At 42.7% G+C, this 14,733-nt stretch overlaps 1 long non-coding RNA gene across 1 annotated transcript; it reads left to right on the forward strand.

Annotated features, from left to right (window-relative positions):
- The first annotated feature begins 1,245 nt into the window (after positions 1-1,245).
- Positions 1,246-11,794, forward strand: LOC125094936 (uncharacterized). Its single transcript, XR_007125741.1, has 2 exons — positions 1,246-1,651; positions 11,291-11,794. It is a non-coding gene; the product is annotated as an uncharacterized LOC125094936 (long non-coding RNA).
- Positions 11,795-14,733: the final 2,939 nt, after the last annotated feature.

Below are 14,733 nucleotides of genomic sequence, written 5' to 3' on the forward strand. Positions count from 1 at the left end.
TAAATCAATAGTTTCCATTTACAAATAATAGTCAGTTTTAAGAACTAATATACTTTGTAAAAATCCTATGTACAGTGGTAACAAAAGCATAAAATACCTCGGAATAACATTTGATGCAGCACACACATGATCCACGTAAGGTTCAGACCAACCGCTGTTACGAGGCACCAGGAACTGCTGAACACATGAAAGCAATACCTTGCTTTGGATCGTGATCGTCAGTGAAAATATCATTCTTACTAAGCTAACTTATAAATTGGCATGCCAATGAAAGGATCAATAGAATATTTTTAAAATACACACGTTGATGCAAAAGGACATGTGGGAAAACAAATAGAAATTGCTAATGAGATTCTGAGAAGGAGCACTGAAAAGGGACCATTATTACCATTAACCTATTGTAAGCTGCAGAATTTAATGCAAGGGCGTGGATAAGACAGACGGACCGGAGAAGAAATAGGAAGTTCAGAAAGAGCATCCAGCAAGCACGGGAATCCTGTACGTAAGTGTGCAGCCATCACCTTCTGGGCAGAAGATGACGCTGGGGCAGCTCGTTTATGTTAAACTGCCAAGTCGCCGATCATCCTATAAACAGTAAGAATTCTAAAATGGGACACAACAGCCCTGCATCCTAGAAAAAGCTAATGAGATTGAAGATGCGCTTTGGGTTCCGACTAAACCCGCAACTTGAGCAAAGGAATCACTTGTTCCTAGGCTCAAGGAAAGCCAGTTGCCAAATTTCGTCTATAGAGAGCAGAGCAGATTTTCTATATATTCTTTTCCCATTGCCCAGTGTAGACGGAGGAGGAAGGCGAGGGGAATGAGACTTTTTCTAAAAGCAAAGCAGAATACTTACAATATAACTATAGGAATCATTTGTAAAAATTGCTTTTAGACAATCCACTACTTATGGGGGAGAAAGGCGGTATTCTTGAACAATTTTTAAAATACCTGTTTCACTCAGTGTAGAGGAAATTTTGTAGGACAACAGGAGAGCTGCCTTTAAATGCCTTACAAATAATTTCTGCTCTCTTCCAGTGCCATCGTGGAGAAGACCTGCAGGTCACCGGGAGTCCACCAGCAGGCAGAACGCGGGAGAGGCAAGCTGTGTGCAGTGTTAATTGCTCTCATTAGAGCTTGGGAATTCTTAGGGAAGTAGTTTGGCTTAGAGATGCAGCTCTGGGTTTCTCCTCTCCAGGTGTTCTTATTTTAGGCTTCTTGCTTTATTGCCTTGCTTGCCTAATTTCACTTTTACCCATTTTCTAGGTTAAATTTGAATAACATTTCTTCAGATCTCTCTGAGATATTGGGCAAGATAGCAGTGTTGTATAGATTAACCAATTCAGGGTCTTAAAGCCATTTGATTCAGGGTGCAGTATAAATGCAATGCAGGATGTGCCATAAAGCAAAATGCTAATTATTGTAGGCGATGCAGATGCTGATTTTAAAGGTACCAGATGTGAATCGTCTCTCAGCATCATGGGCTGGCTCCTGGAAGAAAACACGACACATGCGAACGGTACAAACTGAGTAAAACAAATCACTCAGAAGAATAAAAACCACCGGGTAAGCAGAGCCACAATTATCCTCAGAAAAATCAGGATTCCACTTTCTGGAAGACAGCCAGGTGGAACGGGCAACAAAATATCTGGTAAAATACCCAGTCCAAAAAAATGTTTTTGAACACTGATGAATTATACTTTTGTTGGTTTTCTTTGTATATTGTCGTATGGTTTAACAAGAGGCTGGAAAGCCACTTTGTGGCTTTGACACAATTCAATTTACATTTTTAGAATTTTTCAAGATTTTTTTTTCCAGTGTAGGCTCAGGATTTTAGAGCAAAACCTAGAGCAAATTTTAGAGCAAAATTTAAAGTATTTAGTTCACAACAGATTTATCATGTACCACGAAAACCAGGTAAACATATAATTGTTCATGGAGAAATGGATTGTTCTTGACTATCCGCAGGCTTAAGTTGGTCTTTTAATGAATTTATTTGTATGGTGTATTGCAAAACGTTTGTGTCCAGTAAGAACACATCAGTTTGGGCTGACAGACCAGAAGAAATGGAAAGGAGGCCCACACTCACCACAAGGGTAAACACAGGTGCTCCGATAGACAAGCGTTTCCCTCTAGCCGTGTCGCAGAAGGATGCCTAGGAAGTTGCCTAATTTGTGTCACCAGGAAGGAGGGAGGGAGCATATCAATTCTTCAAAAGAGATAGTTTTAGCATTTGCTTCTGAATGAAATTTAATTCACAGGAGCTAATAAAGGGATAGCTAAGCAGTACAATGTACTGTATTTTTGGTGACAGTTTAAAAAAAAAAGGAAGAAAAAATTCAAAATATAAATTTGACTCAATTCTGAAAATTATACTATTCTATTACAGAATATGGGAGATAAAAAGAATCTGCAACTTCACAAATATTTACTGCTGGGCCCTTTATGGAAGAATTCTCTATATGGATACTGCCCAGGCCCCAGTGTCTGATATGGATATAGAAATAGACACAAACAAAGATGCTGGAAGTCTCTAAAATCCATTCTATAGAAGAATTTTTCTTCACTTCAGCTGAAGAGGAGCTTCCTATTAGGATGATTTCTTGATGGTTTTTCCTTGACAGGCTCCATTATCTACTTCTATAACCCCATGTGTCTAGCATAATTCCATCCACGAAATTCAATACTTGAACTATCTCTTCTAAAATAACAACATAAAAAGTGCACGAAGAGCTCCGTTAGCGAATTGGCAATTTCAGGCCCTGAACTGAGCTGCCCCCACGAATGGGCAGGGAGGGCTACAGAGAAGAGGGGTGACCTTCTCTCACCTCCTCTCTTTCTCCTGGCCCTCAGCAGATAACCTCACCCCTGTTGCATAGGAAGTGGAGGCCGTTACTCAGAAATGGCCTCTGCTCCTTGCTCTGCCCCTACCAAGGGCAGGTCAGCTCTGTTCCTTCCTTCCGTTAAAAGATAAACTGAGCCATATTAAGTATTTCGGTGGTTTTCTGGGGCAAAACTCAATTCGTAGCAGGCAGTGCCAAGCCGGAAGGAATTAGGAAAACTCCGCCAGTGGGAACTAAGGAAAGACTTTTATAGAGAAAAGGTGGACACAAAGCAAGGAAATTATTTGGTTGGCTACAGCTTAAAGCCTAGTTGGCTCTTCGTGATGGGTGGTCCAGAGCTTTCCATTTCATGACCGCCAGGTGTGGACAGGCTTAGGTTATGTGCACTGTAGGATGCTTTGACACTAGAGTCCCCTCAGCCTAGGGCCTCCTCGTCTAATTAGTGTAACCCGTCCTCTTGTCCGGATCCAAGGATCCTCTCTACCTGCTGGCTCAATCCTGCCTTCTCCAGGGTCTCTCCTTTGTCAATGTTCTTAACGCTCTGCTCCTTCCCATCAGCCTTTGCGCTCACATCTTGTGAAAAGCACCAGTCATGAACATGATGACAAGGATGATGGTTGCCGTTATCTTCTGCCCAATTTCTTCTTCCCCTTCCCAGCCACACTTCCAGACGTTTCTAGCCCGTACCCAAGTCTTCACCTTCGCTTTGCTACTGTGTGACCTCTCCCGCCACCCTGCATGAGAACAGCTCTAGCCCAAGTCACTGATAATGTTCTTCTTGCTACATCTTGTGGAGCCTCTGGAACCTTCTCTCCTGGCCTCTCAGCAGCATTAGACCTCTGCTCCCTCTTGATGCCCTTTTCTCTCTGCTGCGGAACATGTCGCTCTTCTGCCTCTACCACTCTGACGGCATGTTCCATTGGCTCCATGGGCTTCCCTTCTGCCAGTCTTCAAGGTGGGGGAGTTCTCCTCCCATCTTTGTTTTAATTTCACACTCGCTGTGGGGTCCCCTCTACTCCCTTAGTTTTAATGACTCTCTCCCCTGAACTTCACATTTCCATATCCGACTGCCTACTGAACATCACTTGCTGGGTAGATATCAGGCCCCCTAGACACAGCGCGTCCTGGGCTGAACTCCTGTCTTGTCCCCTGATTGGCCCCTCTGTGTGTCCTCTCCCACCATCCACCAGAAATGGGGGCATTTTCCTGGACTCCTTCCCCACCCATCAACCCCTGCCTCCAGTCAGTCCCTCCATTCTGTTCGCTCTGCTTCCTGCACACCCTCAAACATGCAGTCGTCTTCGTCTTTCCTACTCGCATCCTCAATCAAGCAAGTATGGTTTCCCACCTGGACTATGGCCGCCTCCTCCTGTCTCCGCGCCCCGACACCTTGTTCTCCCTCATTTGTTCTCTGTAGCCAGAGAGAACGTGCTATGGAGCAAATCAGTTGGTGTCATTTCCATGCTTAAAAATTTTCAAAGTCAGATTAAAAGCTTCCAGGACAAACAAAAACTAAAAGAATTTGCAAACACCAAACCAGCTCTACAGGAAATATTGAAAGGGGTCCTCTAAGCAAAGAGAGACCCTAAAAGTAGTAGATCAGAAAGGAACAGAGACAATATACATAACAGTCACCTTACAGGCAATACAATGGCACTAAATTCATATCTCTCAATAGTTACCCTGAATGTTAATGGGCTAAATGCCCCAATAAAAAGACACAGGGTATCAGAATGGATAAAAAAACAAAACCCATCTATATGTTGCCTAAAAGAAACTAATTTTATTTTATTTTATTTTTTTTTAAGATTTTATTTATTTATTTGACAGGCAGAGATCACCAGTAGGCAGAGAGGCAGGCAGAGAGAGAGAGGAGGAAGCAGGCTCGCTGTGGCGCAGAGAGCCTGATGTGGGGCTCGATCCCAGGACCCTGAGATCATGACCTGAGCTGAAGGCAGAGGCTTTAACCCTCTGAGCCACCCAGGCGCCCCAAGAAACTCATTTTAAACCCAAAGACACCTCCAGATTAAAAGTGAGGGGGTGGAAAAGAATTTACCATGCTAATGGACATCAGAAGAAAGCAGGAGTGGCAATCCTTATAGCAGATCAATTACATTTTAAGCCAAAGACTATAATAAGAGATGAGGAAGGACACTATATCATACTCAAAGGATCTATCCAACAAGAAGATCTAACAATTTTAAATATCTATGCCTCTAATTGGGAGCAGCCAACTACATAAACCAATTAATAACAAAATCAAAGAAACACATCAACAATAATACAATAATAGTAGGGGACTTTAAAACTCCCCTCACTGAAATGGACAGATCATCCAAGCAAAAGATCAACAAGGAAATAAAGGCCTTAAATGACACACTGGACCAGGTGGACATCACAGATATATTCAGAACATTTCATCCCAAAGCAACAGAATACACATTCTTCTCTAGTGCACATGGAACATTCTCCAGAATAGATCACATTCTTGGTCCTAAATCAGGTCTCAACCATTATCAAAAGATTGGGATCATTCCCTGCATATTTTCAGACCACAATGCTCTGAAGCTAGAACTCAATCACAAGAGGAAATTTGGAAAGAACCCAAATACATGGAGACTAAACAGCATCCTTCTAAAGAATGAATGGGTCAACCAGGAAATTAAAGAAGAATTGAAAAAAATTCATGGAAACAAATGATAATGAAAACACAATAGTTCAAAATCTGTGGGACACAACAAAGGCAGTCCTGAGAGGAAAATATATAGCGGTACAAGCCTTTCTCAAGAAACAAGAAAGGTCTCAGGTACACAACCTAACCCTACACCTAAAGGAGCTGGAGAAAGAACAAGAAAGAAACCCTAAACCCAGCAGGAGAAGAGAAATCATAAAGATCAGAGCAGAAATCAATGAAATAGAAACCAAAAAAACAATAGAACAAATCAACAAAACTAGGAGCTGGTTCTTTGAAAGAATAAGATTGATAAACCCCTGGCCAGACTTATTAAAAAGAAAAGAGAAAGGACCCAAATAAATAAAATCATGAATGAAAGAGGAGAGATCACAACTAACACCAAAGAAATACAGACAATTATAAGAAAATACTATGAGCAACTCTACGCCCACAAATTTGACAATCTGGAAGAAATGGACGCATTCCTAGAGACATATAAACTACCACAACTGAACCAGGAAGAAATAGAAAGCCTGAACAGACCCATATCCAGTAAGGAGATTGAAACAGTCATCAAAAATCTCCAAACAAACAAAAGCCCAGGGCCAGACAGCTTCCCGGGGGAATTCTACCAAACATTTAAAGAAGAATTAATTCCTATTCTCCTGAAACTGTTCCAAAAAATAGAAATGGAAGGAAAACTTCCAAACTCATTTTATGAGGCCAGCATCACCTTGATCCCAAAACCAGACAAGGATCCCATCAAAAAAGAGAACTACAGACCCATATCCTTGATGAACACAGAAGCAAAAATTCTCAGCAAAATACTAGCCAATAGGATTCAACAGTACATTAAAAGGATTACTCACCACAACCAAGTGGGATTTATTCCAGGGCTGCAAGGTTGGTTCAACATCCGCAAATCAATCAATGTGATACAACACATTAATAAAAGAAAGAACAAGAACCATATGATACTCTCCATAGATGCTGAAAAAGCATTTGACAAAGTACAGCATCCCTTCCTGATCAAAACTCTTCAAAGTGTAGGGATAGAGGGCACATACCTCAATATTATCAAAGCCATCTATGAAAAACCCACCGCAAATATCATTCTCAATGGAGAAAAACTGAAAGCTTTTCCGCTAAGGTCAGGAACACGGCAGGGATGTCCGTTATCACCACTGCTATTCAACATAGTACTAGAAGTCCTAGCCTCAGCAATCAGACAACAAAAGAAAATTAAAGGGATCCAAATCGGCAAAGAAGAAGTCAAACTATCACTCTTTGCAGATGATGTGATACTATATGTGGAAAACCCAAAAGACTCCACTCCAAAACTGCTTGAACTTGTACAGGAATTCAGTAAAGTGTCAGGATATAAAATCAATGCACAGAAATCAGTTGCATTTCTATATACCAACAACAAGACAGAAGAAAGAGAAATTAAGGAGTCAACCCCATTTACAATTGCACCCAAAACTATAAGATACCTAGGAATAAGCCTAACCAAAGAGACTAAGAATCTATACACAGAAAACTATAAAGTACTCATGAAAGAAATTGAGGAAGACACAAAGAAATGGAAAAATGTTCCATGCTCCTGGATTGGAAGAACAAATATTGTGAAAATGTCTATGCTACCTAAAGCAATCTACACATTTAATGCAATTCCTATCAAAGTACCATCCATTTTTTTCAAAGAAATGGAACAAATAATCCTAAAATTTATATGGAACCAGAAAAGACCTCGAATAGCCAAAGGAATATTGAAAAAGAAAGCCAAAGTTGGTGGCATCACAATTCCGGACCTCAAGCTCTATTCCAAAGCTGTCATCATCAAGACAGCATGGTACTGGCACAAAAACAGACACATAGATCAATGGAACAGAATAGAGAGCCCAGAAATTGACCCTTGACTCTATGGTCAACTCATCTTCGACAAAGCAGGAAAGAATGTCCAATGGAACAAAGACAGCCTCTTCAATAAATGGTGTTGGGAAAATTGGACAGCCACATGCAGAAAAATGAAATTGGATCATTTCCTTACACCACACACGAAAATAGACTCAAAATGGATGAAGGACCTCAATGTGAGAAAGGAATCCATCAAAATCCTCGAGGAGAACACAGGCAGCAACCTCTTCGACCTCAGCCGCAGCAACATCTTCCTAGGAACATCGCCAAAGGCAAGGGAAGCAAGGGCAAAAATGAACTATTGGGATTTTATCAAGATCAAAAGCTTTTGCACAGGAAAGGAAACAGTTAACAAAACCAAAAGACAACTGACAGAATGGGAGAAGATATTTGCAAATGACATATCAGATAAAGGGCTAGTGTCCAAAATCTATAAAGAACTTAGCAGACTGAACACCCAAAGAACAAATAATCCAGTCAAGAAATGGGCAGAGGACATGAACAGACATTTCTGCAAAGACGACATCCAGATGGCCAACAGACACATGAAAAAGTGCTCCACATCACTCGGCATCAGGGAAATACAAATCAAAACCACAATGAGATATCACCTCACACCAGTCAGAATGGCTAAAATTAACAAGTCAGGAAAGGACAGATGCTGGCGAGGATGCGGAGAAAGGCGAACCCTCCTACACTATTGGTGGGAATGCAAGCTGGTGCAACCACTCTGGAAAACAGCATGGAGGTTCCTCAAAATGTTGAAAATAGAACTACCCTATGACCCAGCAATTGCACTGCTGGGTATTTACCCTAAAGATACAAACGTAGTGATCCGAAGGGGCACGTGCACCCGAATGTTTATAGCAGCAAAGTCTACAATAGCCAAACTATGGAAAGAACCTCGATGTCCATCAACAGACGAATGGATAAAGAAGACGTGGTATATATACATAATGGAACACTATGCAGCCATCAAAAGAAATGAAATCTTGCCATTTGCGACGACGTGGATGGAACTAGAGGGTATCATGCTTAGCGAAATAAGTCAATCGGAGAAAGACAACTATCATATGATCTCCCTGATATGAGGGAGAGGAGATGCAACATGGGGGGTTAAGGGGATAGTAGAAGAGTAAATGGAACAAGATGGGATTGGGAGGGAGACAAACCATAAGTGACTCTTAATCTCACAAAACAAACTGAGGGTTGATGGGGGGAGGGGGTTGGGAGAGGGGGGTGGGGTTATGGACATTGGGGAGGGTATGTGCTATGGTGAGTGCTGTGAAGTGTGTAAACCTGGCGATTCACAGACCTATACCCCTGGGGATAAAAATATATGTTTATAAAAAGTAAAATTAAAAAAAATTTTTTTCAAAGTCTTCCCAATCCCCTCATGAAGAAGTTATCTCTTTTATATGGCTTATAAAACTCTCCATGATCTCATTTTCCTTCTTCTTTTTAGTTTCATTTTTTTTAAATATAAAATTTATTAAGCCAAAGGGAGCTGGCTTCACGTCCCCCAAATATAGACTAAAATCTGTAGTTAGGAGAACGGAATTTGGCACCAGACTGTTCAGGCTCAAATTCCAACTCTGTCACTTACTAATGTTTGACCTCAGGCAAGTTACTTAACTTCTTGGTGTGGTTTTCCTATCAATAAAATGGGAGTATAATTGAGTTATTGCAAGGATTACTTGAGCTGGCTGAGTGTAAAATACTCAGAGCGACGCTGGGGCATAACCGGCATTCCAGCGGTACCACGGCACGATCCTGTCTACCTCATGTTCGGAATTCCAGAGAAGAACTCCAAACCCTAAAGTACAATAGACTGTGAGTCAGTGTGCATTTTTTCTTCTTTTTTTCAATGATTGCTACTTCGATTCCTTTTGAAAATAGTTTGACAAAAAGAGTTTTTTGTTGTTCCTTCTTTGTTGGCCTTCGACCCCAGACTTGGTCTGGGTTTTCAATCCAGGGTGTGCTTTACCTCTACCTAGAAAACTCTTCTCATTCCCACGGCCTCTCTCTGAGCTGGTGCTGTTCCTCTTGTACGTCTTCTGCAAGGCTGGTGCCCGCTTATGCATTCTCCTGGCACACTGTGTCCTCTCCCTTGCCACTTCCCATTCTGTGTCAGCATCTCTCTTTCACTGCCGGGTGTCTTCCGAGGGAACACGAGCCTTGTGGAGGTGGAGACTGCTGTCTGGTCCACGTTATTATTCCCTGTGCCTCGCATAGTATGTGCTCAGTTAATCAGAGACTCCCTGGATGTCAGGAGCCTCCTTTCTCTTTAGGCGCCATCTCACTAGGACAGAAATAATTCTGTGTAAGAGCAAATTCACCCATTTTAAAAATACCATTTGTTTATTTTCCTTTTTCTTCTGACATTACGGTGGCACTGCCTTAAACACCATCGGGTTTTGCTGCTTTCAAATTCAAATGAGGCAGAAATGAGGCAATGCATCTTCTAAGAGTATGTGTTTGAAAACCTTTTCAACATGTGAGGAAGTTTTCTCTGTGCCGGGTGTGAGAACCAGGTGTGAAGGCATCGCTCTTGAATTGCTTATCTTTTTTTTTTAATTAATTTTTTTATTGAGGTGTCATTGACATACGGCATTATTAAATCTGTTGTCTTAAGTCTTCCCAAGACCCTTAGTGGTGGGAATCTTGATCTTGGGTGAATGGGAAAGAAATGTCTGAAATCAGGAGCCTCTGAAATCAGGGTCTTGGGGCAATTCCTTGTTCACTCGCATACAGATCAGTCCCTGCCTTTCCGGTGCACAGGCCCCTGGGAAGCCCCGATTCCCTGTCGGGCACTTACTGCCGAGATTTCATCTCATGGTTATAAATTATTCAACAAACAGTCCCAAGTCCTTCCTAGGAGGTTGGTACTAGTGCCCACAGAGACAACACAAAGATGAAGGCATGGCCCTGCCCTGCAGAGGAACCATCTAGAATGGTCATTTGCTGCCCTTAAGAGCATCTGCCGGACACCCGAGAGGGAGGACAGGCACCTGTCCCAGGGGTTCTGCTCCTCCTGTCTTGGGCTCGGATTTCTTACTGATGCTGCTTTCTGGACTCTGTTTTGTGGCTCTTCCTTTATCTCTTCCCTGGCTGCAACCCAGGCCTAGAACCTCCCCTTTTTTGTTTTCCTCCAGGATTCTTTCCCTCAGGCTCCTGAAATATCATTCTGAGCAGCATGTTACTGAAGAAATGGATAATAGGGAGAGAAGTTACACAGCACCCCACAGTCAGATCATCTAGAATCCGAACATGGGGCTCTTTGAAAAGCCCTCCATTGGCTCTCCCAACCTCACCTCTAGATGCCCGCTATGATTTTTTTTTTTTGCAGGGGTGATGTGGGGGACTCTCTCTCTCTTTCCTCTCCGAGCTTTCTCTCGGCCATTCCAAAAAGAAAAACAATCTGTTCTCCTGCTAGTTTATGCTGAGCAATTCGGCTCTCTCCATTTCCTGCCCCGAGATGGCTTGGACTTCCTCTGCCTGCACGCGGGTCACCGAGGCCCTTTGCTCAACCATGCACCCCCCTCCCCCCACTGCTCCCCACTCCTCTGGAGGCACCAGTGGACCTAGTCACATCTGGTATAAGTGACACTGTCTCCTGTTTTCCTCACAGAAGTTCGAGACCTGGGGACTACTTGAAAGACGAAGAAGAGTTTATTTACTGAACACATCACTTCGGCACTTAAAGGACAGGGGCCAAGGTGTGCCCAGTATCGCGTTCCTATCTCCTGCATACAAGGGGGCATTCGACACAGACTGATTACTGAAGGTGTTTACAGTTTCTGGGAGAGCTTCACTGGACTTACATGTGTTCTTTTTTTTTTCTTCCCCCTAATAGCTTGGCACCACCTACTCATTCCAGTCACGCAGCATATGCTGTATTCTAGCATGTTGGGGGCACGATGAACTTGAACCAGGTACAGTCATCCGTTGCAGGCTTCTCACAGCATTCTCCCTGACGTCTAAGGCAAAACAGCAAGGATCTGGCAAAACGTTTTGACTTTGCAGACTGTGGTGCTGTTCTCTTCAGGGGCCCTGGCTGCCCATATCCCCGAGATAGAATGAACTTTTGACTCTGGGCACAGCACAAAGTCTCAAGCTGTTCCCTGCAGGAGTGGAGAGCTCGGATGGGGTTAAGGACTTTGGTGGCTTTCGCTAAGGCTTTAAAGGCAGCTTCACCTGCACTTGCATCAGCAGGAAGGTCCGTGCCTGAGAAGCAGGCCGACCAGCCAAAGATCGAAGCTCGTTCTGAATATGCCATCCAGGTTCCTGGGAATTCAGCTATGGGGACCGAAGCCTGACAATTGTGTTTTTCTGTAAATGAACCCAGCAGATTTGCCACCAGCCGCTGTCTCCTGTGTGTGTTTAAAAAACACCGTGTCCTTGAAAGGAGTCTCATCTCTGATATACCCTGTTCATTTTCTCATGTGAAATGATCTCACAGAACCATTTTAACTTGATGAAATTACTAGCCTGGGCCAAAAAGCTTTACGTTTGAGTAGGACTTTTCTTTTACTTCCAGAGCGGCTTTTCAGCGAGGAAACTGACGGTGATCCAGCTGTTGACCTTAAAGATGAAATATTTGCCTTTCTGCGTTGCGTACTTTCTCCGGAGAAAGTTCTGCTATGTTCCCGGTCCGTCGGTGAAATATTGTGGTCCCTCACACAGGGAGGACGACTTGGATCTTACATCAACAATGTCACAGGTTTCCCTCCTTCCATCACCCGCCGCCTGCATTTTCTTTGGAAGCCAGAACAGCAGAGCCGCGGGAACAGATTTCCTTGCCGTGGTCTCTTCTCCTTCTGAATTGCTGCTCCATAAACAAATAACCGCGGCGCTTCCTCTCGGTGCTGGTGCTGCGGCTCTAGCCGTGAGCACTGCAGCACGCTCTGGACGACGCTGCTAGAGACGCCGTAATTTCTTCCTGACCCCAGCTGGGATCAGTTTATGTCCCGAAGCTCGCCGAAGAAGAGCCCTTGTAATTCCTGTCCTAGTGTGGGTGCATTCTGGCTTGCCCCTATCTGAAAAGAAAATCTGAAAGGTGACAGTGTTTTGAAATGTTATTCCTCAGGACGCAGGCAGAGAAACACCTTAGATTAATCGTCTCTAATGTGCTAAAAAGAAAAAAAGGTTTTGCGAGTCACATTAGAATGCTGTTCCACTACTCTAACCTGCTAGGGTGTGTAGGGTCCCTTTGTGGCTTTGTTCCCGCCCCTTCCCCTTAACGTAGTATTCAATAACCTGATCATTCTGTGATTCTTGAACTCTTTATCCGTGTACTCTCCGACACACATCTATTATGCGTCTCTCATGTACTAGATGTTATGTGGGATCATTGATTCTGCCCTCCTCAAAAAAAAAAAAAAAAAAAGAAAGCACAAAAAAATAGGTTGCTGACATCCATGGGTTTACAAGCAGGTAAGGCAGATAATAACTGATGTGTACCACACAGGGTGGCTACAAATTCCTTTTGCTACATGTTTAAAAAAAAATTTTTTTTTTTTTTACAATTTCCAAATTACTTCCACCTGGACCATCTGATGTGCACACTGTGGTGTGTACGCGTAGAGCTGGGATTAGAACTCACATCTTCTGATTCTCTTTCCTTTTGTAATTTTGACTTTATCATCCTCATGCCAACGGTATTTTACTTGGTGCTAAAACTACACTTAAAGGATATGTTTGCTTTTCTGAAGATTTTGTCAAGGAATGCTTAAGGACGTTTTCTTTCATCTTAATAATTTCCCCTGTGTCATCGAGGTTGATCGTTGTGGTATTTCCTTACGTGCCCACTTATTTTCCCTCATCCTGAGACCATTTGGAAGAGAGGCCATATTGTAATTAGAATGTTTCTCGGGAAGTTGGACGCCAGACTGCGTGTCTGGCAGGACAGCAGCAGGAGACAAAGAAAACACTGGAAAAGGTACCGGTAACTACCACTTAAAATACGTGCAAAGAGGAAGGAATTTCCTTCTTTAGAAGATACAGCTAATTTACTCTTAAGAAGGGACACGACAATCTGGAGCAGATGGTACTGGTCATTTACCCCACAAAGGGGAAAAAATAAAACTATAATTCTTAAATCAACTTTCCTCTCGATTATGATCTCTATGTCTCCTCCAGAGAGAAAATTCTATGAGTCTAATTATGTTCTGTGACTGTGGGCCTCGACTTCTCTAACAACAACAACAACAACAAAGACCACAAAGCTTAGGGTGAAGTGGAGACATGAAAACAACCAGTTGACATGACAGATTCCAAAGTTGGAGCGAGACTTGGGATTTCTGCCCCACACCCCCACCGGCTTACAGGACTGGATTCAACTTTGTGCTGGGTAAGAAAAGTCTGAAAGAAGAACCACGTCATTGAGGCTGCGGTTGACGGATTATCAACGACACATTATTCCATCCTGGGAGGACAGACCTATTCAGGTGACCTAAAATGTGACATTTAGAGTTTGTTTTTTCTAGGAAAGCACTTTCGTATTTGTTATCATAGCAACCTTATGATATGGGAAATGTGACCATCAGCATGACCTAAGCCAGAGGTTCTAAAAAGATTTTTTTTCTTCCTCAAAGTACCCAAGTGACATGATATACTAAAGTCAGCAACAGTGCTCATGGTGGCAGCAGTTCTCAGGAGAGATGCCTTCCCATCCTCCCCAAGAGGCATATTAGAAATCTAAGAAAGGGGTTCACTTCACAGTAAATTTGATTTACACCTCACTGTCAACCAAAAAAGATGCTCCTCCCAATCTCCTGCAGTTATAAATTATTATTTCTAATTGAATAGAATATTATTTCTAACTGAATAGCTGTCTTTGATGACCTGGGAGTCCTGTAATTATCAGTTGAAGAATTCAAGGAAATCACAGGGATTTCTTCACCATCAGAGTGCAGAGGGCAGGAGAGAGGCACATGGGGAGAGTGTCATCTTCCTGAATAATCCATACCTCAAGATGGTTTGGAGAGACATAAAGGGCATGTGGTATAACCATATAGGGAATCCCTTTGGAGAACGTGGGGGTTCATCAGCTATACAAGTCATGTCTGCCAGGTACACGAATTTGTTATCAACCTAGTCACGAAGATACTGACTTTTCAGTTATTTCATAGGGAAGAATTACAACTACATGCCTGTAACATACATGTATGTGTTTCACAAAATGATCTCAGACACAAACCCTGCTATCACCTTACTTTTGAAGAATACTGGCAAAAATGAATGCTAAGTTAACATTTGTTTATAGGGTGGGTGGGTTAGTAGTTTTCTTGATGGGGG

Source organism: Lutra lutra, chromosome 3, assembly GCF_902655055.1.
Source record: "Lutra lutra chromosome 3, mLutLut1.2, whole genome shotgun sequence".
NCBI classification, from domain to species: Eukaryota; Metazoa; Chordata; class Mammalia; order Carnivora; family Mustelidae; genus Lutra; species Lutra lutra.